The sequence below is a fragment of the Chelonia mydas genome, chromosome 27 (genome assembly GCF_015237465.2).
Source record: "Chelonia mydas isolate rCheMyd1 chromosome 27, rCheMyd1.pri.v2, whole genome shotgun sequence".
Taxonomy (NCBI): Eukaryota; Metazoa; Chordata; order Testudines; family Cheloniidae; genus Chelonia; species Chelonia mydas.
The window spans coordinates 6,306,558-6,331,084 of record NC_057860.1 but is presented as its reverse complement, the minus strand read 5'-3'; the positions used below and the strand labels follow the sequence as shown (position 1 = coordinate 6,331,084).

At 40.6% G+C, this 24,527-nt stretch overlaps 1 protein-coding gene across 4 annotated transcripts in view; it reads right to left on the bottom strand.

Moving 5' to 3' along the window:
* The window catches only part of TANC2 (tetratricopeptide repeat, ankyrin repeat and coiled-coil containing 2), a 675,729-nt gene extending 652,141 nt beyond the window's left edge, over positions 1 to 23,588 (bottom strand). For all 4 annotated transcript variants that reach the window (XM_037886783.2, XM_037886784.2, XM_037886786.2 and 1 more), the window contains exon 1: positions 23,029 to 23,588. The gene's annotated coding sequence lies outside the window, so the exon portion shown is untranslated. The remainder of the gene's footprint in view (positions 1 to 23,028) is intronic.
* Positions 23,589 to 24,527: the final 939 nt, after the last annotated feature.

The following is a 24,527-nucleotide window of genomic DNA, read 5'->3' as shown; positions in this document are numbered from 1 at the left end:
GCTTGTGGGTATTCTTCTATAAAAACTCTGCTTGTATAGCGACCACAGAGACCATTCTTCTAAGCAAATCCTGATAGGATATAAAATCTTCCTGGGACTGGAGAGGATAAGCCTGGGACCACTGAGTCTTCTGGAGAGGAGGATAAAACAACTGGCAATGAAGTAGTCTCCTGAGACAGAGCTCATTCCTCCAACAATGGCTCATCACAGGCTGCTTGTTCAGTAAGGCAAGCTTTCTGGTTGCTCATCCAGTACACAAGGCTTTGATGTGGACAGCACCTTCTCCTATGAACCACCCCCCCACACACAGGTTCCATATAGGTCATTAGGGCATCGGAGGGCAAAATGTCTCAGGCCACCCTGACTTCTCCTTGCTATGTGACCAGTACCAAAGGTCCCCTTTCTCAAGGTGGCCTGAATGATTTACTGGACTTTGTGAAACTCGGAAGGGATGGAGACGAGCTAAACAAGCCTGACCGAGACCCAGAGGGGCCCCCCAAATTATCAGTTGGCATAGGAGGCAACCAGCCAGGTGGCGTTACTGGACATCCCAGTCTGTTCATCTCCTAGCAGGAGAGAGGTAAGGTGGGTACCAGTGGTGGTACTGTAAATATCTCTTGAGAAAGAGAAGGTCTCACCTCTAAATCCAGTATCAAAGTAGGCTCCTCATGAGGGAATGCATAGCCCAGCATCAACACCCGGAATGACAAAGTCCCCGGTACCAGAGCCAAAGTAGAAGGTGCAGCTGGAACCAATGTCGAAGAACATCTAAGCACTGATGAAAAGTGTACCCCGGCACTGAACAGTGCAGATCAGGCAGTCAGACTCTCCCTTAACTGGTACTGATGGCAGAGCTGGCAACAATCTCTGCCCTAGAGCTGAAGAGATTGAGGGCCCTGAAAGAGCTGAAGCCATTAACAACCCTATGTGCTCCTGCGTCAATGGTGAACTAGGGACAGATAGGTAGTGAAAGACCTGCTCTCATAGGTCTCTTGTGACAAAGTCAGACTGGACAACTGTAAGAGTGGTGGAAAGCAGGTACAAACAGCGTCCTTTGGTACTGAACTCGAAAGCTGCCACGAGATCAGATTCGGAGTCAACAGTACTATACAAGGGGCCTCTTGCTTCAGTATCGGGAGACCCAGGCCAATAGCCCAGCTCTACCCTGGGTACCTAGTGAACCTCGGTATTGCTCCGACCTCTCGGAGGTGGAAGACGAGCCTCTCTTGAAGTTCAAGTGGATCCTATCAGTTTTACAGCTCCTTGTGCAAGGAACAGCAGGCAAGGAAGATCAACCTCTCCTTCAAGAAGTTGGAGTCCAAGGGCCTGCCCAAAGTCTCCACTGTAATAGCAGTTGACAGAGCGTGGACGATCTGGCACTAGTGCCAATGCCAAAGTAGGCCTCATGGTCTGTTCCAGAAGATATTGCTTTGTTTCCTTTATTTAAAATTACGGCTTTCAATTAATCGCCGTTAACTCACGCAATTAACTCAAAAAATTATTAGTGATTAAAAGAAGTAATCACACTTAATTGCACTGTTAAACAACAGAATACCAACTGAAATTTATTAAATATTTCGGATGTTTTTCTACATTTTCAAATATACTGATTTCAATTACAACACAGAATACCAAGTGTACAGTGCTTGCTTTATATTATTTTTATTACAAATATTTGCATTGTAAAAATGATAAAGAAATAGTATTTTTCAATTCACCTCATACAAGTACTGTAGTGCAGTCTCTATCATGGAAGTGCAATTTACAAATACAAATTTTTTTTTGTTATATAACTACACTCCAAAACAAAACAATATAAAACTTTAGACCCTGTAAGTCCACTCAGTGCTAATTCTTACTCAACCAATCGCTAAAAACAAAAGAGTTTGTTTACATTTACAGGAGATAATGCTGCCTGCTTATTTACAACGTCACCTGAAAGTGAGAACAGGCATTTGCGTGGCAATTTTGTAGCCAGCATTGCAAGGTATTTATATGCCAGATATGCTAAACATTCATATACCCCTTCATAATTCAGCCACTATTCCACAGGACATGCTTCCATGCTGTTGACCCCCATTAAAAAAATAATGCATTAATTAAATTTCTGACTGAACTCCTTGAAGGAGAACTGTATGTCTACTGCTCTGTTTTACCCGCATTTTGCCATATACTTCACTTTATAGCAGTGGTTCCCAAACTGGGGTTCATGAACCCTTGGGGGTTCGCAAAATTTATCAGGGGGTTCTCAGAAAAAGTTCTGTAATGGCGGACAGAACCGTCCCTAGGGATCCCAAGCTCGGGGGCCGGCAGCCCGAACCCCATGACCATGACTTCCTGGCAGAACATAAACTTCGGTTGGATCAGTACACTAAAACCAAATATAACTGCACACCTAAAAGGACTTTGTACAACGTTCAGGCAATACTTTCCAGCTATGTCAGGCAATAATGACTCAATTCGCAACCCCTTTGATGATACCACTTTCTCAATGCAGATATTGAGCACTGAGGAAAAAGAGAAATTGATTGAGATCTCCTCTGATTACGAACTGAAAAGGAGTTTCAGAAGTCTGTCACTGATCAACTTTTTGCTGAGTTTAAGAAACGAGTATCCCCTGCTGGCAGAAAAAGCTACTATAGTTTTGTTACCATTTTCACCATACTTATGTGAGAAAGTATTTTCCTCATATGCATATCTGAAAACCAAATACAGAAGCAGACTCAATGCTGAACCAGACCTGAGATTTTATCTTTCTCCAATGGTTCCAGACTTCCAAGAGCTATGCAGATCAAAGAAAGTGCATCCATCACACTCAGGAGGTTTAAACTTGAAGACTCCTTATGAGAAATGGAAAGGGAGGTGGATATTTTTTGCTTTCTAAAATTAAATAGGCTGCTAGTGTTGTTTTTAAAATTATAATGAAGAACAAGTTTAAGCTTTGTTGTAGTCATGTGTTGTTTGCCTGGACTGCTCAAGACCCAAATGCTTGCGGGAGGAATTCTTTATTTGAGTTGGCTTCTTAAATATCTTCATGCTGTTTCACGTCTGGTACTCCTTGATGAAACATAAAGGAGGCTTAATCGAAGTGATATGAGCGACAAAAATGAAATCTTGGAAGATTGTTGCCGTTTTCATAATGTAATAAAATTAATAATGTATTGCTAAATAGCGTGTAATAAGCGTGTCATAAAAAAAATCAAATTATTTCCAAGATCACTGCTTCTATAATTTATGCTCAGGTAAGGGAGAAAATACCTGGATTTATTTATTTTTAGGACGGGGTTCGCAAGATTTGATATTTTCGTGAAAGGGGTTTGCAGGTTGTTAAAGTTTGAGAACCACTGCGTTATAGCAGTTTTAGGTGATGACCCAGCACATGTTGTTCATTTTAAGAACACCTTCACCACAGATTTGACAAAACGCAAAGAAGGTACCAATGTGAGATTTCTAAAGCCAGCTACAGCACTCAACCCAAGGTTTAAGAATCTGAAGTGCCTTCCAAAATCTGAGAGGGACGAGGTGTGGAGCATGCTTTCAGAAGTCTTAAAAGAGCAACACTGCAATGCGGAAACTACAGAACCCGAACCACCAAAAAGGAAAATAAGCCTTCTGCTGGTGGCATCTGACTCAGATGATGAAAATGAACATATGTCAGTCCGCACTGCTTTGGATTGTTATCGAGCAAAACCCGTCATCAGCATGGACACATCCTCAGGAATGGTGACCGAAGCATGAAGGGACATATCAATCTTTAGCATATCTGGGACATAAATATCTTGTGACGCCGGTTACAACAGTGCCACGCGAACGCCTGTTCTCACTTTCAGGTGACACTGTAAACAAGAAGCAGGTGGAATCCATCTCCTGCAAATGTAAATAAACTTGTTTGTCCATCTGAGCAATTGTCTGAATCAGAAATAGGACTGAGTGGACACATACGTTCTAAAGTTTTCCATTGTTTTATTTTTGAATGCAGTTATTTTTTGTACATAATTCTACATTTGTAAGTTCAACTTTCATGATAAAGAGAATGCACTACAGTATTTGTATTAGGTGATTAAAAATGCTATTTCTTTTGTTTATTACAGTGCAAATATTTGTAATAAAACTAAATATAAAGTGAGCACTGTATACTTTGTATGGTGTTGTAATTAAAATCAATATATCTGAAAATGTAGAAAACATCCAAAAATATTTAAATAAATGGTATTCTATTATTGTTTAACAGCATGATTAATCGCAATTATTTTTTTTTAATCGCTTGACAGCCCTATTTAAAATTCAACCAAGTGAAAATACCAAATCTTTAGTTCAAGAAAACAGATCAAATACATAAATTAGAGATTACTACTTTAAATCATTTCTTATTTGAGAGAAGAGGATAGTAAATATAATTTTACAAAATATTTATCGTTATTTCCCATTTGGGTTTTATCAGAAATTAAATAATTGTCTATTAGTAGAAGGGTTTCAGATGCAAGAAGTCCAATATCAGATGTCAACAGGCACATGACGTTGAAGAGTAAACTCAGACTTTATCACTTGGAGAAAACAGTTGTACAAAGCACATATCAAACATGTGGGATTTCAACTGCATAATATTGGCAGTCGTAGAGGATCTTCAAATCAGAACGTCAAAAGAACCAAACCCTCTCCATAACATAGAAACATAGAATATCAGGGTTGGAAGGGACCTCAGGAGGTCATCTAGTCCAACCCCCTGCTCAAAGCAGGACCAATCCCCAACTAAATCATCCCAGCCACGGCTTTGTCAAGCCTGACCTTAAAAACCTCAAAGGAAGGAGGTTCCACCACCTCCCTAGGTAACGCATTCCAGTGCTTCACCTAATCAAAAAGTTTTTCCTAATATCCAACCTAAACCTCCCCCACTGCAACCTGAGACCATTACTCCTTGTTCTGTCATCTGCTACCACTGAGAACAGTCTAGAGCCATCCTCTTTGGAAGCCCCTTTCAGGTAGTTGAAAGCCGCTATCAAATCCCCCCTCATTCTTCTCTTCCGCAGACTAAATAATCCCAGTTCCCTCAGCCTCTCCTCATAAGTCATGTGTTCCAGTCCCCTAATCATTTTTGTTGCCCTCCACTGGACTCTTTCCAATTTTTTCACATCCTTCTTGTAGTTTGGGGCCCAAAACTGGACACAGTACTCTAGATGAGGCCTCACCAATGTCGAATAGAGGGGAATGATCAAGTCCCTCGATCTGCTGGCAATGCCCCTATTTATACAGCCCAAGATGCCCTTAGCCTTTTTGGCAACAAGGGCAGACTGTTGACTCATATCCAGCTTCTCGTCCACTGTAACCCCTAGGTCCTTTTCTGCAGAACTGCTGCCTAGCCATTCGGTCCCTAGTCTGTAGCGGTGCATGGGATTCTTCCATCCTAAGTGGAGGACTCTGCACTTGTCCTTGTTAAACCTCATCAGATTTCTTTTGGCCCAATCCTCTAATTTGTCGAAGGCCCTCTGTATCCTATCCCTACCCTCCAGCGTATCTACCTCTCCCTCCCAGTTTAGTGTCATCTGCAAACTTGCTGAGAGTGCAATCCATGCCATCCTCCAGATCATTAATGAAGATATTGAACAAAATCAGCCCCAGGACCGACCCTTGGGGCACTCCACTTGATACCGGCTGCCAACTAGACATGGAGTCATTGATCACTACCCGTTGAGCCCAACAATCTAGCCAGCTTTCTATCCACCTTATAGTCCACCGGCTTTTGCCATGGACAAAAGTGTGGTGTTACAGAGTTGCCATTGTGACTAAGAAGCAAGGTTTAGTCAGAGGGGCAGCTAGGCTTGGATAGCTGTTTGAATTATTTGAAACAAGTCCAGATGGTCATAACTGTTGTGTGGTTATGTTACAGACATCAAACTATGGCTGTATAACAGAGAAATTTAAAAGAATTTTATCTGCTCAAGTTTAGATGACTGGCTAACTGAAATACAAAATGGAGTTATTTTGCCCTGAACAAGACTTTATGAAAGGCTATTTTAAATACAGCATTACTTTCACATACTGAGGGCCATCTCAGTCTGTAAGCCAGTGCTGGGTCTACTTCATCCATACCTGTCATCCCACATACCAAGTAGATTTGGTCTTGCATTTATTCATCCTAGTGTATTTAAGAAGTCAGGTATAGCTCCACAATTTGATTTCCTTTGTTTTTTTTTATTAATAAAATATGTGAAGTCCCTTTGGATTACTAAAGTTAATAATTTAATCACTATTAAATCTTATAAATTCAGCACTTATATAGCATTTTTCATAAGCAAATGTTCCTACATTAAGTTGTAAAATATTAGACCAAAGAGAAAAGTCAAAAGTGAATTAATCTTTTAGTTTATAGTTGTAAATTGTTTCATACTCAAATGTCTGGTGTGAGAATATAAAGAAACATTGAGAAAATTGAAGCCATTTAGAAAGGTTAACAACTGTAATTTGCAAAAGTCTTCATTATGATGTAGTATCTTAAAGTAATAGTCACAATGCAAATATTTTGTCGCAACAATGTTTTTGAATTTTCTCCACTGCAATTAAAATGAAGTCTTCCATATTAAATCATGAATTTTATGCCCAGAGCATAATATATATCAGGTTGATTAAGATCTATACTCTCATATCTGGCATTGTGGCTGGAGAATACCAAAGCCCTATACTGCCAAATAGGAGGAGAGGCATGAAAAGGAGGAGTACCATGTCCACAGTATTATTCTCTGCCCTAATATGTATTTGGCTTCACAGCGTGAAAAAGGGTAGAAGACAGGGTAGAAGGGTATAACTGTCAATGGCATTGTATTCCTCCTCATTCCAAGCTTACAAGACTTCCCCAGGTAAAGTAATGCAGATTTTGTCAACTGTCACTTCCCCTCCATATTATAAACCCTACCACTACTACCATAGTGATCCCCAAATTAGGACTCCCAGGGCAATCAACTGGTTCTGCAATAGCTTTATGCAACCCTCTGGTCATCAAATTCTTCAAGTTCCAGAACACATGAAAAGGTATACACAAGCTATGTTGTCTATTAGACCTAGAAAGCCACTTGGCAAGACAAATTAGATCAAAGAAAAAGTACAATAATTCGTTAGGGGACAAAACATTTTTCATCCAGCAGTGGAAAACAAGAGATTAACAAAAGCAGTCACCAACAAGTGGGTGAACATGCTTAAAATTTAGGAACTCACTATAAAAAAAAACTAGTGTGCTCCAAGGAAAAAAGATCATTTGACCACAGCTTTCCATAACTCCTAAGAAAGGAGCTAACAGTTTCTCAAAGCACAGTTGACTGTGTTACCTGTAGAATCACAGAATCCATAGAAATGTACAGCTGAAAGGGACCTCAAAGGGTCGTCTAATCCATCCCCCCTGCAATGAAGCATGACCAAGTATACCTAATGCCATCATGACAGATTTGTGTCTACCCTGTTCTTAAAATCTGCCGATGACAGGGATTCCATAACCACTCTTGGTAACCTGTTCAGTACTTAGCTATCTTTATGTCTTTTCCTAATATTTAACCTAAATCTCCTTTGCTGCAGATTAAGAAAACTACTTCTCATTTTACCTTCAGTGGACATGGAGAACAACTGATCATCATCCTCTTCATAATAGCCCTTAACATTCATTATCTTACAGCTTCAATTATATAAAATATGCATAATTTGCCATCACATGAAAATTTACAGGAAAGATAGGATCTGTGTGCAATGATGAACTAGGAACCATTTTAAATGGCAAGTTAAGCGAACGTGAACTTGAGGTAGGAATTACTCAGTGAAATTCCATGGCCTGTGTAATGCAGGAAGTCAGACAAGATGATTGTTAAAAACAAAAAAGGATTTTGTGTCATGGCAATTAAGGTGGCATCAAAACACCCTCCCCTCCCTCCCAAAAACCCCTTAAACTTTAAAAAACACAAAACAAGAAGGAAAATTTCCTGTATTCCTTGTCATTTTCACATTACCTATAAACATAATCGATACACTCAAACACTCCATAAGGATTTCACTTACACCTCTAACAGATATGAAAAAGTAATTTGCACCCCAACTTCAAACACACTCGAGCAAAACTTTAACAGTGATCTTAGCAATGTTAAGGAAGAATAACTTCCCAAATTCATAGACATTAAGAGAGTCAGATGTGCCGATCTGCTGCTACAACAGGGTCTGAAGTCACCATTAAGTTTTTGCAAGGGAGGGGATGGGAGAAGCCACAGGGCAAGCTGTAAGTGAGGAGATGGGGTGGGGAAGGGAAGCAATCTGAAGAAATGAATCTGGAGAGCATATGCTGTGGAGAGTTGTGGTCACAGAAGGGCTGAGCAGTGAGGGCAAGGGAATGTATTGAGGAGCAGGAACTCTGAGGAACTGGGTGCTTAGAGGGCTAACGGCAGTGGGAGGAAGAGTGAGTCTGGGACAGGGGTTCCTTGGAACACAGCAAGACTGGGGGCAATGGAAGGAAGGGAAGATGAGTTGTCAGAAAGAAAAATGAAGTATAATACTACAGCAATTTAAAACATTAAATATAATCAGACATAAATCAATCCATCATCTTGAAAATGGTACACATAATTGCAGTTGAGCTAAAAGTAAATTTTTTCAAACTTATGTCGAAGACTTACTTTAAAAGGGTATTCCTGGAAACTCAGTTTCATTAGTAATATATCTAGGAATATCAACTATCTGCATCATTTCTTCTCTGCTAGAGATATTTCAAAAAAGTGAAACTAGAAAAAAAAATCTTGAAAGCAACAACTTTTAGATATTCTATTAACATTTTTGCAACTTTCGAACCAGATCATCTTCATCTACTCTTGTTCGGGTCACTTCTAGCACTCCCTCCATAGTCGTCATCTTCTCCCCCTAGTTTCTACTCCTAGGGAAAAAGAAAGGATAAAACTCACCCTCAAATCCACACCTACAAAGTCCCATAGAAACTCTGCTGTTAGTTGCTACCTGTTAAGCAAGTGCATAAGCATTTCCAGGATCAGGTCTTTAGTTTACAGCAGAAGTGAGAAGGGCATGGAGTCCTTAGAGCTTTTCATTCTAATTATAGTCGCAAAAGAGCGGAACACTAAAGCTGACTGACTATCTTAATGCGCCTTGAGTGTCATAAATATAAATTTTCTCAATGAGTCCTGGAGGAGCATCCAAGTGTGTATGCAGCAAAATCATACAACTGTTACAATTGTTCCCCTCTGTTCACAATAATCTTTATAGTAAATAATTAGTAGATGCTTATATTTCAACACAAGACCCCCATCTTCTTTCAAATGTTCATTATGAACAATATTTTAAAGTTAGCTATTCAAAAGCATTCATTCTCTAAAAACAAAACATTCATCATATATACAGAAATACTTTCTAGTCCCTGCTTGCTGTCAAATTCTTACAATACACCATCTATGTACTTTCAATTCTACAGCTACATTCCATTTTTAAATGTTACTAATGAGAAAACAAAACAGTGTTCTCAAGAAATTCTGGAAAGTAAAGGCTATTTTAATTAAACAAGATTATTGCCAATACCAGCCTAGGAAGTCAACATTTACTTTTTTTGTTGTTGTTAATTTTTTGTGTGTTTTTGAAGTAACTGAAAGAGATGGTCAGTCTGGTAATCTACTGATTGCATATACACTGCCAAAGAAAGATCAAGCTTGGTACTTTGCACCTTGAGTCTCAAATTATACAAGATCAGACATCCTTACTGGGAAGAATCAAAAAAGATGAAAGTTCTCTCTGAAGGACACCAGCACTATGCACAATTATGAAGATACAACATCATAGATCACTGGAATATCTAAAAAAAATTGATAAAAGTTTTTAAAAGGGCACTGTCAATTTAATTAAATAATGAAACTTTTGTCTGAAATTCTGTTTACCTCCTTTTGTTACAAGTAACACCGAATATTCCTGTAACTGAAAAGTTGGAGAAACAAAACCAGTTCTCTGGTTTTTTTTTTTTTCCAGTTTGTTTGCTTTGTGCATTTAACAGCACTTTGGAAACTGTTCCATTTTATAGTTCCTTCACATAGAAACAGTGGAGGGAAAATATTACTTAAACTGTAAAAGATGATTACATAATGCAAAGATTGGTAACAGGCAGCAAGAGGCAGAAGTTCATACTTCCCACCTGTTATTTTTAACCTATTTAAATAAAAACAGAAAATGTGACTGCAACAAAAAAAATAAAATTGGCAAGGGGGACTACAGGGCAGGTATAGTGCTGACATTATTTTTAACTCATTTTTAAAACTGTCTACATTTCAAGTAATGTCAAGCTCCATAATTGCCCTGGAGTGCCTCTTGCCCATTTGTGAATTTTTTAACATCCAATTTTCCATTTTTACTTTGAGTTTAAGTTGATAGTATAATTTTAATAATCCTTATTTAGGGACATATTGTGTCCCATCCTGCACAATGTACAAGCATACAGTGGATGTGGGGGAAGACGCTTCCACGCTTCACAGGGCTACTATGTTCCTCCTCTCATTCAGGTAGATAGGTGGGGAGCGAAGGATCCTTGGCTATGTCAATGCATTGGTAAGTGTACCCTGAACTGAGGTATAAACCTATTACAGCATATGCCCTTCCTGGAGTCATGGGAAACCATGAAGGAGACTGTAACTTGTAATAGTGAGCTGCCCCTTGCTTGGATTTAAATTATAGTGTCATAATTGAGCCCTTAATAAACAAACTTCTTGTTAACTAAGATAGAATAGTCTCTAGAATTTAGGACAGTTATATATATTTAAATATCTTTCCAAATGTAAGTAGAAATAACCACTTTTGTTTTCCTTGAAATACTTCCTCAATTTCGATGTTGTGTGACATAAAGTAGCTGAGATTTGTATTAGAAAGCTATTGCTAAAGTTCATAAAATAGTCTAGAAACAATTCCAGCAGGCATCCTGGATAAGTGAAAACTGGCTTCATTTATCCTTCAGTCTTTCACTCACATTCACTTTAAAATGTCATTTATTTTACAGATTATTAACCATATGTCCTGGTGTTTCTAAAAATATTCAAGAGCTGAGAAAACTACTTACCTGGGTTATTGTTCTCTGAAATTGTATACTGTAACAGATCCTCATTGTTTGGCCTGTGATCCCACCATACAACTGATAAGAACTCCTACATCATTAGAGTTTTGGAGGCAGTTACTACCCACACATGGGCAGATGGTATATTCTACCTCCGCTAACTGCTGTCAGCATGGAGTGTTCTTTTTCCTCCCAACCACAAGAAATATAGCATTTACAAATGCAAACATTTATCCCATCTCTGCAGAGGAGGTGGCTGGGCAAGTGTGACTCTATTAAAACTTAAACCTTCAAAGAACAAAAATTACAGCCATATAATTTTTCCTACTCTAAGGGCACCACTTCTAATAAATTCCCACTCCTGAAGACAAAAAAGCTCCAGAGATGCCGCAACAAAAGACCAAAGATTATCTAAATGTTGTTACCAAGGAGAAACTGCTTATGCAGATTTCAACCACTCTCTAGTACTCCAACTGTGAGACTACATATCTCAGAGCTGGTCTACAGCACAAAGTTATGTCATCTTAACTACATTGCTCAGGGCTGAGAAAAATTTCACGCCCTATGCAACGTAATTAAGCCAACCTAAACCTCGCTGTGGACACTGCTAGGTTAACAGAAGAATTCTTCTAATATCTAACCCCTCTTGCAGAGGTGGATTAACTACAGCAATGGAAGAATACCTACTAAATGTCTACACTATAGCGCTGTGGCAATAGCATTTTTAATGTAGACATACCCTTAGACTAATAACTATTTGAAGCTGGGTTTCTCAAACCAGATCATGTTTTGAAAGCTAAGATGGTAGATTCTGACATCTTAATGAAACACTTATAATAGGAGGGGGCATGTCTGCCTCATTGAACAGGAGAAAAAAATAAAATAAATGTATACCCTATTAAATCAGAACTATGGAGAGAGGGCCTCCCAATTTTCTAATATCAATATTCCCCTCTGATCATAAGAATATTCTAAATGAAAGATATTAACAAAAATGAACAAAAAAGTAGACCCTATTTGATAAATTAGAAATACGAACATTAGACTATACTGCTCTTTGAAAAATGCACTACAAATTCTTAAGCAGAATTACACAGTTGTAAAAACATGCATAGCATAACTGCATGTGCCATACGATTCCGTACATTACACAACATCCTCTGACAACAAGTTCCACAGGCAGACGAGGCACTGTGTGAAGTAGTACTTCTTTTTGTTCATTTTAAATGTGCTGCCTATTAATTTCAAGAGGTGACCCTGATTCTTGGGTTATGTGAAGGGGTAAATAACACATCCTTATTCACTTTCTCCACACCTGTCATGATTTTATAGACTATCATATCCCCCTATCATACCCCCTTAGTCGTCTCTTTTCCAAGTTGAAGAGTCCCAGTCTTTTGAATCTCTCCTCATATGGCAGCTGTTCATTTTTCACAGAATCATAAGGTTAGAAGGGACCACAAGGGTCACCCAGTCTAACCCCCTGCCAAGATGCAGGATCTGTTGTGTCTAAACCATCGAAGACAGATAGCTATCCAGCCTCCTTCTGAAAACCTCCAATGAAGAAACTTCCACAACTACCTATGTTCCACTGTCCTACTGTTCTTACAGTTAGGAAGTCTTCCCTGAGATTTATTCTAAATCAGCTATGCTGTAGTTTGAACTCACTGCTTCTTGTCCTGCCCCCTGTGGCAAAAGAGAACATCTTTTCTCCATCTTTTCTATGGCAGCCTTTCAAGTATCTGAAGACCGCTATCATATCCCACCTTACTTTCCTCTTTTCCAAACTAAACATTCCCATTTCCTTCAGCCTTTGCTCATATGGCTTGTATTCCACCCCTTTGATCATCTTTGTTCTTGCCTCTGGATCCTTTCCAGTTTTTCTACATCCTTTCTATACATTGGTAACCAAACTAGGACACAGTACTCCAGTTGAGTCCTAACTAGTGCCGAGTAGAGCAGTACTATCACCTCCCATGACTTGCATGATATGCCTTTGTTAATGCAACCTAAAACTGCATTTGCTTTTTTTTGCAACAGCATCGCATTGATGACTCATATTAAGGTTGTGATCTACCACAACTCTCAGATCCTTCTCAGCAGTGCTCCTTCCAAGCCAGTTTTCCCCCATTCTGCATTGTACATTTGGTTTTTCTTCCCTAAGTGTGGCACCTTACTGTTGTGTTTGCTGAATTTCATTTAGTTGTCTGTAGCCCAGTTCTACAATTTATCAAGATCCCTCTGAATTTTAGCTCTACCCTCCAAAGTATTGGCAACAACCCCCCCCCCCCAGCTTTGTGTCATCTGCAAACTTGATAAGCATGCTCTCTATATCTACATCCAGATCATTTAATCAATTCCTGGAGGTGAATGCCTGGCTGAGACGATGGTATCGCCAGGAGGGCTTCGGCTTCATTGACCACAGGATGCTGTTCCAGGAAGAAGGACTGCTAAGCAGAGATGGCGTCCACCTATCGAGGAAGGAGAAGAGCATATTTGGACAAACACTGGCTAACCTAGTGAGGAGGGCTTTAAACTAGGTTCATAGGGGGCAGGTGACCAAACTTGGACAAGTTACATGTCTTCAAGTCACCAGGGCCTGATGAAATGCATCCTAAAATACTCAAGGAGCTGACTGAGCCATTAGCAACTATCTTTGAGAAATCATGGAAGACGGGAGAGATTCGAGAAAACTGGAAGGGAGCAAATATAGTGCCCATATATAAAAAGGGAAATAAAGACAACCCAGGGAATTACAGACCAGTCAGCTTAACTTCTGTACCCAGAAAGATAATGGCACAAATAATTAAGCAGTCAATTTTCAAACATACAGAAGATAATAAGGTGATAAGTAACAGTCAGCATAGATTTGTAAAAAACCAATCTTATCAAATGAAGCGGATAGCTTTCTTTGACACGGTAACAAGACTGTAGATGGGGGAAAGCGGTAGATGTGGTATATCTTGACTTTAGTAAGGCTTTTGATACTGTCTCACATGACGTTCACATAAACAAACTAGGGAAATTCAACCTAGATGGAGCTACTATAAGGTGGATGCAAAACTGGTTGGAAAACCGTTCCCAGAGTAGTTATCGGTGGTTCACAGTCTTGGTGGAAGGGCATAACAAGTGGGTCCCGCAGGGATCAGTTCTGGGTCCGGTTCTGTTCAATATCTTCATCAATGATTTAGATAACAGCACACTTATAAAGTTTGCAGACGACACCAAGCTGGAAGGGGTTGCAAGTGCTTTGGAGGATAGGATTAAAATTCAAAATGATCTGGATAAACTGGAGAAATGGTCTGAAGTAAATAGGATGAAATTCAATAAGGGCAAATGCAAAGTACTCCACTTAGGAAGGATTAATCAGCTGCACACATACAAAATGGGAAATGACTGCCTAGGAAGGAGTACTGCGAAAAGGGATCTGGGGGTCATAATGGACCATGAGCAAAATATGAGTCAATAGTATAATGCTGTTGCAAAAAAAGCTAATATCATTCTGGGATGTATTAGCAGGAGTGTTGTAAGCAAGCACGAGAAGTAATTCTTCTGCTCTACTCTGCACTGATTAGGCCTCAACTGGAGCACTGTATGCACTTCTGGGTGCCACATTTCAGGAAGGATGTGGACAAATTGGAGAGAGTCCAGAAAAGAGCAACAAAAATGACTAAAGGTCTAGAAAACAAGACCTATGAGGGAAGACTGAAAAAAATTGAGTTTGTTTAGTCTGTAAACAAGAAGACTGAGAGGGGACATGATAACAGTTTTCAAGTATGTAAAATGTTGTTACAAGGAGGAGGAAGAAGAATTGTTTTTCTTAACCTCTGAGGATAGGACAAGAAGCAATGGGTTTAAATTGCAGCAATGGGTTTAAACTGAGGTTTAGGTTGGACATTAGGAAAAACCAGGGTGGTTAAGCACTGGAATAAATTGCCTACAGAGGTTGTTGAATCTTCATCACTGGAGACTTTTAAGAGCAGACTAAACAAACACCTGTCAGGAATGGTCCAGATAATTAGTCCTGACACGAGTGCAGGGGAGTGGGCTAGATGACCTCTCAAGGCCCCTTCCAGTTCTATGATTCTACGTTAAATACCACCACACTGAGAACAGATCCTTGTGGAACCCCTTGAGAACTCCCTCTAACAATTAATGGAATGATGTCGGATTGCTCTTTGTTTGCAGTTGTTTAACCAACTGTGTATTCACTTAATGGTAGTTCTGTCGAGCCCGCATTTCTCTAGAATGTCATGTGGGACTGTGTCAAAAGCATTGGTGAAGTTCAGACATATTATGTCCACCGCATTCCCCCATCCACCAGATCAGTTACCCTGTCAAAGAAGGAAATCAAGCTGGTTTGGCATGATGATGATTCTATGACTCTGGTTGCAGAGAAGGTTTTGCTGCAGGAGCAACTGCAGCATGTCCTGAGGCTGTACTCGGAAGAGCTTTTGGATGCCACCCCGAGGAATGGCTCACTGTGGAAATAGCAGCAGAAACAAAAAAGGCTGAAGCTGCCCCAGAGTCTAGTAAGTTTCTGGCTCCAATTTAATGTTTATTAATATAGGAGTGGAAAGGACTTCTATTCTATGAACCAGTGCAAAAGTTATTACAAGCCCTGGGTAGCAGCACGTATCCACCAATGGCAGATGTATACCAGCACCTTTGTGTCCCCGCATCCACCCCCGATGTGGACTTGAAAATAGAGACTGGGAAATGCAAACAGTAAAAAAAGAATTTAAAAGTGAATGTTTCCTGGAAAGGTACACATTTTTGCTCAGGCATTCTTGTTTGTTAAAAATAAGAACGTTATGATGCCAGCCCTGTAACTACAACACTCTGAAACCACTCAATAGTGTAAAAAGCTGCCTGAAAACATTGAACTGGCAGCCCAAGCCCAAGTTGTTCCACAATTTGGAGGTGGGGGGGAGGACCAGCTGTGATTTTTAACTTACCATTGTCTCTGCACTTCTTTCACTGCGATTAACCTGGCTGCGTACAGGCAGTTTCTGTGGTCTGAAGCATCCCTCTCACAATATACCGAAGTTCAGTTTTTAAAAACAACATTTTTTGTCCTTGAAATTCCACAAGGATTTTTTCTGTGATCCTCCACTGAGCTATTGGAGAAAACAACTCCTTTTGTCTTGGCTTGTCTTATTCCAGGTCCCTAAACCTCTCCAGGCTGCAGTATCTATGTAGCTCACCCACACTGCAGCAGAAGCCTGGGCCTCTCTTCTTCTATGGATAAATACGGCAGATTCTTTTGACCAACCATTCACCAGAATGCTCTGAGTAACCTATATACCTCAACATAAAAACTTCACAGCAATGCTAAAGTTGCAGAAGCGCTACAACAGAAACTCACTAATTTTCACTAATGACTGAGGACCATACTGCCCCCTTTCACAGAAATCTGGGAGGAAGAAATACTCCATTAAGTTCACTTCATAGAGTTTTCATAATTTTGTCTTCTACTGGCGGGGGGAGAGAACACAGATTTAGGATGTCACTACTATTCCTCATTTCAGCCCTACAGAACTTGAAGATAGAGTAGGAAGGAAGTTTGCATCCACCCTTCCACTCGCTTGGAGGACAATTCAAAGAGAAGATACACATTATTTGCTCTTACAGTTATAAACTGGCATCAACAGAAAGAGCTAATATAGTAGCTCTAATATGACCCAACATAATCAAAAATCCTAATCAAATGGTTCTTTGATAGTTGATATGAAATTAGTTTACAACAATGGGACTACTTGTGGTGTAAAATACAGATTATTCACATAAACCAGAGCTTCCAGGATTGGACCCTAGTTTTGGATTTATGCCATTTTATCTAATTATTCCTTATTAAATATGAACAGAATAGCAGTGTGTAACAAATTACTCCCAATCTTAGAAATTATGAATAAAGGATTGTACTATAAAACACCCTTTCAACTCAACATTGACTATCAATTTTAACTTCAGCCCTGACACCACAATACCACTAGTCTACTCTAAACCACAGTCTTTCAGCCAAAAATGTGTCCTTCCCATAAACAGTGAATAAGTGACAACTACTGGATAGTAATAACTGGAACGTCAACAAGCATGATTCATCTTATATTTTTTCATTACTTTTATCAATTTGAGAACGTATACTACTCTATTACATAATTCCCCAGCCATTAGCTCACACAATATCATTCCTATTCAGAACTAAGGTCCCAAGATGTATGCATGTACATAACTATGTGCACATGAGCAGTCCCACTGAACTCAACAGGATTACTCATGTGCTTAAAAGTTAAGTAGGTGCGTACATCTAGGCAAGATCAGGACCTACAGGTCACTGCTTGCGGTTGCTACTCATTTGGTAAAACGATGCTTCTGAATTTTCAGAGCCTTGCCAACAAGTAGCAGGGAAAAAGAGGGAGGAGGGGAGGCACTGTCAAATGTTTAAGGGCCAAAATATAGCCTATCTGGTAGGAAATCCCTCTCTCTTCAAGAGCCAAAATATCCTTTTTAATATCAAATGTCTTACTGTGGTGGTGGATTTTAAACAAAGGCTTGCTTTATGTAGAACATACACAAAACCAGTACATTCTGCTGAATCTATAGTAGTCGACTATATTCCTAGGAGTGGAATATTCATTCCACTGAAATTATGCACTCTCTCAAATGTGGCACAAAAACCAAGTGGCTTCTAAATTAGAGGTATTTAATTTTATTTTTATACCATTATTGAGGAGAGTGCAAGACTATAAAGTCTGTTTTCTTAAAGATTTATACATTAAAATTTGATTTTAAAAACACACTATATTCAGTGTTTGTCTACCAGCATAAAAAGAAACATGTTTATTTCAAGCTGCATTAGAAACATGCAATAATAAATGCTGGCCAAATAGAAAGCCAAAGTAGCTAGTGAAGTATTTTAAACTATAAGTCTTCTAAAAAGGTATTGCGAACAAGAGGTTTTAAAAATTAAAGATTTCTTTATTTTAAAAAAAATAACTTCATAGTATCGCTTGAACACACAGAAATTTGTCACAAGACCCAGTAAAACCAGCACTGTTCTTCCATTAGAATTATATGTCTAATATAGCTCTAGAAGAGCAAATTGGATTCTCCTCTGGCTTATAAGCCAGTTACGCCTGGGTGAATTCTGTACTACTGCACATGCGCAGAGTTCATGTCCCACACAGAAAAAAAATTTTCTCCGCAGAAAATACATTCATCCAGAGAAGTGCTGCAGTTATGTCTTTCACCCACCAGCAGCTGCTGTGGCACCAGAACAGAGAGCAGCCATTCCTGGTTGGAAGCAGCCCCAGCTGTGGATAGGGAAGAGAAGAGGCTGCGTTCCTCACAGCACCCTGCCCAGGAGGCCAGGGGATGTGGCATGGCATACAGATGGACAGACAATGTAGGGCACATGAGGCTGCTGAGGGTCATAGACTGGGGTTCAAAAGAGCTAGTGTGGAGGGGACAGTCTGGGGCAGGGGCTGAATGGGATTGAGGGTGCAGGGACACAAGGGGATAGTGGCAGATGTGCCTGACTGAATGTGAGAGTCTAGGGGTCAGTCAAAAAAAAAAAAAAAAAAACTGTTCCATACTTCTCCAACCCACATCCAATAACTCTCCAAGTTCACATCCATGCTCCTTCACCACAATTACTTCCCTTTTCCTCAGCTCCTCCATTATGCCTGATTCGCCCAAGCCTTTGAACTGCTTCTGAGGAATGCAGGAAATACGTTTCTGTATTGTAGTTTAAATTAATTATTACTCAAAGTTCTGTAGTAATATGACTAGTAAGGAATCTATTTGTCAAAAAACATTTCCTAATTTTTTTGTCCTCCATATTGTTACAGACATACTTGCTGACAGGTATTTTGAAATACATTACCAAAATAATTGAATCTTGCATGAGTATCTTGTATTATTTTGACAAATAAAATATGCAGAATTTTAAAATATTGCGCGCAAAATTTTTAATTTTTTGGTGCAGAAGACCCCCCAGGAGTAATCAACAAAATTGAGACATAAGATCCTGGTCCTGAAATCAGATCATTGTGTAAGAATGTACACACATGGAGTCCCACTGTATTCAATGGGGTTCTGCATGGGGTTCCTCTCATTTCTCCCTCTTCCTTCATATGAATCCAATGTAGATTTCATATTTAAAGTGGTTGATTTGGGGTGGTTTTTTTTTTTTTAAACCAAAAAAACAAAACAAATTTTATTAAAAGATCACAAAAGGAAAAAGACCAGGACAGCTCCATATGATGTGATTATTTTATAAACTTTTTAAACAAGCTCTAACAAGTTCATAATATGCTACGGCTTCACAACCTATTTTATAAGGCCCCAATCCTGCAAACATTTACATAAGTAGTTAATTTTACATATTGACTTCCGTGAGTCTACACACATATCTGAAGCATTTCCGTGTTTGCAAGATGAAAGCCTAATAATTTGCAAAAGACAGAACCTAGCTCTGTGGGCTCAATCTTGCTCCCACTGACTTCAATGATTCAACACCTGGCCTGGCATGACTATGTTGCTCTTAGGCCTTTAAATAGCACTTTTAAAGAAGTTTTTATACATTCCTTTTTTTTAAATAAAAACATCAAAAGATGGGACACAATCTCGGGAAAAATGATAAATTTTATCATAATGGTTATAAACCATAGTATCAGTAACACTGTGGAGTTTGAGTATTCTGGATACCACACTGAGCATAAGCAATACACACTGTTATGGAAAGGCAGGTTACCGCACACATTAAGGTGATACTTAAGGATACATTTTCAAAGCTTTAGGAATGGACTGTTAGTCTCTAAGGTGCCACAAGTACTCCTTTTCTTTTTGGGAATGGATTTAGCCACTCAGCTCTCTTTGATGCTAATAAAAGTCACACAGTTAACTCCTCCTGTATTACTCTGAAAATTTAAACCCAAAACCTGTTTTGCAAAAGAAAAAACAACACTTACACCCTTTGAGGGATTTAAAAGCAACCTTTTTTCATTTTCAGACCCCTAAAAAATTTCAAATGCACATGCAGACCCCTTTGGAAATCTTATGCATAGTCTGCGGACCCCCAGGGGTCCACGAACCACAGGTGGAAAACTGCTGCTTTTAAACACACAAGTAGTCGCGTTGACTTTAATGGACGTATTTGCACACACAACGTTAAATATGTTTGTAAGTTTTTGCAGAATAGAGACCTTACTTTAGAAAAACTTCATTGAATATAGTGGACATATTGACGGACCTTTAGCCACAGTAATGTGTATGGCTCATTATTCAAAAGCTATACACACTTATTTCCTGAAACTTTAAAAGGCTCTAATTGGGTGTATTTAATACTCATTTACAGAAATATGAGATCCATTGTAACCTGGTTCACAGTACATCAATCACTTAAAAAGACAATGTCATGAGTTCTAGTGGTAGCAAATGCAAAATATGGAAGGCAAAAAGGCAGATAGGAATGGCTATAGAGGGAAAGCCAAGCAGTCACTAAAGGTATTGCATTTATTTTCTAAGCACTGTATTAACTCAACTTCATTATCATATATAGAACATTGTACAGGAAAGTAGTAATATTAAATTAATTTTTTACACGCAAAATTCTAACCTTCCTTGCACCCTGAAGAGCAGGCTACAGCACTCCTCTGAGCGCTACGTGGAGTGTGGATGACAAGTTTTGGGAGTGTGTATAGCTTCTTGCGTATATGTTGCCTTTGGTGTCTGGTAGTAAGGGAAGCAAATGCAGTATTATTTACTGAGGCTCTTTCAGGAGCAGCAATAAAGAGTAGAGTACTGCATAGTGTGCTTGTCACCAGCCCCCAAGACACCCTATCTACAGCAAATAAGATAGCTCAAGGACCCTTTACTCAGGCATTACCACTCCACTCTTTCCAGAAACCCTCATTCACAAGCCCAAAATTTGCCATATATTGGGATTCTGATTATTCCAAACCACAACAGCCAATATAAAACAGCTTTATAATTGACTTGCCTATAAATCTTACATTTCATTTTATATACACACACACACACAGTGGTGTGGTGTCTTTTGTCACTCTAGTAAGAAATTTTAGTGTGGATATAACTGGCAATTCTCTTAAAAACAGATGTTCTTGGCAAAATGCACTCATTTTATTCGCTTGTCTTTACATTTTCACTTTAGGAGATTTTTTTTTTGAAGATTTATGGTTTTCCTTTCATTTTTCATCCGAACTCTAGTGCTTCAGATCCATCGTTCCAGGCTCCACCTGGGAAATGCTGCAAGCAGGATTCCATGGACATCTTTCCATGTTCTTGTTCTCCCCCTCACTCAATTTCATCCTTGCTACAATACACTGAACAGACACATATCTATGTTCCACTTCCCAAAGAGTATTAATTAACCATTTCAGCTCCTATTACTGAACTCCACCAGATCAAAAATATTTGGTCAGCATATTTTGTTTCATTTTCCTTATACTAGTTATTTTTACCTGTGTAAAAAGACACAAACATACAGTTCCCTCACAGCTAGATTACCATATTACATTTCTTCCTGAACTTCCACTCAGAAATGGGTGTTAGACCCTCTTTTTCCCTGGTAAAACAAACATGTAATAGAAACTGTCTCATATCTCATTTCTTTTTACATTTTAGCCTCCAACAATCAACCCAAGAACATCAGTAATAAAAAAAAATTCTGCTGTATTTCTCAATTTGCTCCATACTTTTTATCTTTATTCACACTGTTGGAAGGGTAGGAAAGGAAGATATTTAACCTTTGTTTTCCTTGCATAGCACACAAGTAACAGCTTTTTTGTGTATGTTGTTTTAATGTGAATTCTCTCTGCAGCAGCAAAGTCTCTGGAAATAAAATACACCATCTTCTGACAGCCACTTTTTTTCCCTTTGTCTTTATTTTTCCTCCTTGCTTAAGGGGAGGTTTCTCTCATTGTATCATTATGTTTAAACCTATCAGCCTTTAAAATAAATGTATATCATTACAGACCAACCTTATACCCATTCCATCTGTTGTTTTAAGGATATTTAGTTGATATTTTAATTGAAAAAAATGTTCTTATTGATACCATTTTAGTAAATTAATCTTATTAGCCTAACACTTACTACACTACTTAAATATATAAATAACCACTAATTATTAATGTAAAGCTTCAAATTATTGATTACAAATTGATATCACTGATCCAGTAGCCATCTATTTGTCAGAACTGGTACTACTGGTCCTCATAACATATTGAGCCAGTCTCCATACAAGAGGTGCAGTATCTGTGGAATTGACAGTCCCTCTTTACACTGGTAGAAGGGATCCAGCCCCCATGTGATCAATTCGCTGTCAATACCACGCTATAAAGGTATTTTTGAACCAGTCCCTATTAATACAACTCTGTGTGCGTGTACCATTTACCCACCCCCACGGGCTCACTGATGGATCTGGTCGCCAGTAGCGTCACTCCCATAGGTGCGAACAATGCGGTCCTTGTCAATATCGTTTCAACCCAGCTATCAACGCACCCCCAGCATGACTGGCCCAGGCTCAGCCATATCAGCCCGTGTCTTTGCCATTGCCCCGCTCTCTGCGCTGCTAAGCCGGTCCCCCTCAAAAACGCCGGGAGCACCGCCAACCTCCTCCCCCACCCATGTGCTGCACAGCCTTTCCCCCCCCACCCGGTGGGGGGAGGGGGTGATTGACGCGATTTCCAGTCACACATCAATACCAATGTCGCCACACAGAGCCCGATATGTCACAGAACATCGCGACACACACCCACCCCAATGGCTACGCCGCCAAGTCCCCGCACCCCTCCCGCCTCCGACGATGCCCACGCACCTCTTCCCCCCCCCCACTCCCATCGACACACACCGCCTAATCCCCCCCCACACACACACACACAGACCCCCCCCTCCTCCCCGCCTGGCCCCGGCGCCTCCCCCTCAGGATTCGCTGCCCTTACCTGGGGCGGCGGAGCGCGGGCTCCGATGTGAGGCTGCTCTCCGAGTCCGGGCACCTCCCTCTCACCACATCCCCGACGGCCCCCGGGAGCCTTCCCTGCCGGGGCGGCGGGCCGGGAACAGGGTGGCTGTTCTTACCCCTCACCGGCTCTCGCGCTCCACCGCAGCGGTTACCTCAGCTCCCCCCCCCCAAATTATAAAACACCCCGAGGCTCACCCCCCCCCTCCTCCGGATCCCCTCCCCGCAGAGCGCGAGGGGGCGGGCGGGCACGCGCGCGCGCGGTGTCCCAAAGGAGGGAGCAGCAGCCCCTTTGCGCCTCGCGCCTCTGGCCTCGCGCCCGCCCGGCGCGCGTCCGCGCAGCCAACTCGCCCCCGAGTCGCGCGCGAGAGAGCGAGCGCCGGCTCCCTTCTGGGCTCGCGCGCTCGGCTTGGGGAGGGGTCGGGGGAGTGAGGAAGGAAGCTCAAGCTACGCCTCCCTCCCTCTCTCGCCCTTGCGCGAGCGAGGGCGCACGCGCTCTCCCAGCCTCTGTGTGTGTGTGTGTAATGCACTGGAGGTGAGCCGCGCGCGGACCAGGAGGGGTCTGGTTAATTATTCACGAGGGGCGTTACTATGCAAATCGCCGCTCCTCCCTGGCCCCGGCACCCCGCATAGCGTGCAGGAGGGACCAGTAATTCTTCAGGAAGGGCGGGGTTATGCAAAATAGGTCGTCCTTCACCTCCCTTCCGTGCGTTGCTTTTGCACCTGGTTCCCATCTCTGTTCTGTATCATAACTGGGGGGGGAAGGAGTTAATTTTTAATTAATTATATATTAAATACCCCTATGATTATTGCATGTATTAGACCAAGGTCTCTATCTATGAGTGAGTTGGGGGCTGGGTTGAAGAAGCACAGAAGACATAAGCAGGAAGCATGCAATATTAAGCAAGGGGGGAGCTCGCAGCCTGCTCTGTGCACGCCTCTCATCTGAAGTGGGTGTAGCGTTGCAATGTTTGTGATGTTCATGTCAAGTCAGCAGGATAACTTTTCCAGCAAGGAGTGGGTAGGTCTTTGAAGACCGGTCCACTTTGGGGATTTTCTTTTATGAAGAATTTGGGATTCTAGAATACTCTATCATGAAACCCACCTTATTCTCTGTGTTACTATAGTTACTCCTTTCTCTCTGCAAAGGATTTATCTGTGCAAATGTGTGTGTGCAATGCATTACACACAAAATACATACTTTCTGCAAGGTGGTTGGTTGTGCAGGGTTTGTTTTGTGGAATGCATTTGGGATGTATCTGGTGCATTTTTCCTCCAATGCATTGGTCAGCGCTGCAACTGATACTGTCAAAAATTAGCTGCTACTGAACCAACAAAAGGGAAGGATGTGACTCAGCGGAAAGATTCCGGCTCCAGCAGAGGAGAGGGATTTTATAGAGGCAGGACCTGCACACAGTTTTTGGGTGAATTCTGTTTTAGGGGATAGAGCTTCAACAGCTTATATGTCCTTCAGCTCCTCCA